Below are 2,500 nucleotides of genomic sequence, written 5' to 3'. Positions count from 1 at the left end.
GATACGCGACCGACGGGGAAAAATTCGTCCCGATACATGTACGCGTACTCTCCGATCTCCGCGCAACGCTGGGGATCATCTCCCTAAGTCATCAGCGTTCGAAGAAATCTCGTGTGTCCGTTCCCGGATCTACGGCTTTCTCTGGGTTCGCGAAGAACAGAAAAAAGCACAGAGGATGAAAAACGCAACGACGACCCATCGATGCGACGGTCCTCGTTGTCTTCTCGTCAGTCGTCTCGCGCCTGCAGAATACATCTCTGCCGCACGAACAGACGGAGTGGGTATTCGATCCCTGGGGCTGTACGAGTAAAAACATCTTGATGAAAAGACGGTTGTGTTTCTTTAAGGCACACAGTTTTTCGTTACGCCACCAAGTTTAGGTTTAGGTTTTAATATCTTGGTTCTCTTTTCTCTCCTCTCTCGACTGACTTTGTTCAAAAATATTTTTGCTTTCTCTCAGTCTCGCCAAAAATTCATTTAAGACGACGTCGGGGGCGCGGTCATTCGTGCTTATCGAAGACTAACAAAACGTAGCAGAGGCTGATACAAAAAGAAAAAAAAAATCGGCCACGAAGAAAACTCGCTCTGTGTATCTCGATAACCGCGTCGACGACGACGGTTCTCTCCGCGCTCTTTTAATTCGTATCCTTCTTCTTGCGCTTCGTCCGACTCAGAAACGTTCGTAAAACACGAACGACGGCGGGTTGTCAAGCCAAGAAGGGACAGAGAAGAGACGGAGGTAGTTTTGCGAGTCTCCCGTGAACGCGATAGATTTTTCATATATATTTGTATCGAGAGCATGCGTACGCCGGTCTCCACACGATCCAGCGACGAACGCCGACGAACGTCCAACAATCGCTCGTACGTCGCGTACGAGCCCTCGACCGCTCTTTAATTCGTATTCTTTTGCTTGGCGCTCGTCCTCCGACTCAGAAACGTTCGTTTAAAGATAAAACGAACGACGGCGGGCTGTCGACGAGGCAAGAAAGAACAGAGAGATACGGACCGAGAGCAACGATACGCAACGCAAGCAGTCTTAGGTTTACGTGAGCAACCCTCAGCCAGGCGTGGTCCAGGAATTGTATCCGTGGACCGCAATGTGCGTTCGAAATGTCGATGTTCATGTGTCCTGCAGTTCACACGTTGACGCGCAATTAGCTGCGTTCTTCATCGACCCACGAGCCAAGTGATCCACCGTTCAGGGTAATCGTTTATGCATGGATTTTTGTTTGTGTACTCAGGTTTTTGTACTCTTATTCTCGGTTCGAAAGAAGCCGATATCCGACAAACGTCCGACCAACGGGAATCGAACGCGCGGAAGTCGCCATATGATTGACGACACGAAAATACGTTCGAAAACGAAATCGGACGGACTGCGCGACGACACACGCAGCCCGCCGACCGGGCGTAAAGTGCATTATAATATATAACAACCAACGAGATCGAAGCTCCGTTCGTCAGGAAACGACGGGGATATAACACCCGATTCTGAATCCTCTGTACAGCACACGATCTCGCGAAGAAAGCGCACGGTGGCTAGCCCATGATATATATATATATGTTCGTTCCTCTCGTCCAGTTATTCGAAGCAAACAGCCGATATGCATCTCCATCGTTCGGGTAAAAAAAAATCGATGGGACGCGCACGGTCGTAGTCTTCCTCGCGCGGTCGTTTCTTCCCGATAGCCAGAAGCAGAGTTTGAAAAACTCTAGCGACGGAACGAGGCATTAGACTCTCGACAACGAGGATACAGACACGGCCGGCGGTCCCCTCTGAATCGACTTCGGTGGTTCAGGTAAAAATAAAAAAAATCGATGGGACGCGCACGGTCGTCCTTCCTCTTCCTCGCGCGGTCTTTTCTTCCCGATAGCCAGAAGCAGAGTTTGAAAAACTCTAGCGACGGAACGAGGCATTAGACTCTCGACAACGAGGATAGAGAGACGGCCGGCGGTCCCCTCCGAACGGATGGCGACAACGACGACTAAAGCGCGAAAAATCGCGACGAAATGGAACGCATCTCCGTTCAGGTGTATGTGTGTGCGTGCGTTTAAAAAAAATTCGATGGGACTCGCAGCCATCGGCCTCGCGCGGTCGTTTCTTCCCGATATCCAGAAGCAGAGTTTGAAAAACTCTAGCGACGGAACGAGGCATATGACTCACGACAACGAGGATATGGACAGGCGGTCCCCTCTGAACGGGTCGACGAGACGATGGTAAAAGAGACGAACCGGACGAAACTTCCGTCGATCAGGTAAAAATAAAAAAAAATTCGATGGGACGCGCACGGTCGTCGTCGTCTTCCTCGCGCGGTCGTTTCTTCCCGATAGCCAGAAGCAGAGTTTGAAAAACTCTAGCGACGGAACGAGGCATATGACTCACGACAACGAGGATAGAGAGACGGCCGGCGGTCCCCTCTGAATCGACTTCGGTGGTTCAGGTAAAAATAAAAAAAATCGATGGGACGCGCACGGTCGTCCTTCCTCTTCCTCGCGCGCGGTC

At 50.8% G+C, this 2,500-nt stretch overlaps 1 non-coding gene across 1 annotated transcript; it reads right to left on the bottom strand.

Moving 5' to 3' along the window:
• Positions 1-1,051: 1,051 nt before the first annotated feature.
• LOC139997003 (5.8S ribosomal RNA) lies at positions 1,052-1,206 on the bottom strand. The gene has a single exon (XR_011802493.1). It is a non-coding gene; the product is annotated as a 5.8S ribosomal RNA (ribosomal RNA).
• Between the last annotated feature and the right edge of the window lie 1,294 nt (positions 1,207-2,500).

Source organism: Bombus fervidus, unplaced genomic scaffold, assembly GCF_041682495.2.
Source record: "Bombus fervidus isolate BK054 unplaced genomic scaffold, iyBomFerv1 scaffold0025, whole genome shotgun sequence".
Taxonomy (NCBI): domain Eukaryota; kingdom Metazoa; phylum Arthropoda; class Insecta; order Hymenoptera; family Apidae; genus Bombus; species Bombus fervidus.
Note: the sequence above shows the minus strand (reverse complement) of the source record. Positions and strands in the feature narration are given on the sequence as shown.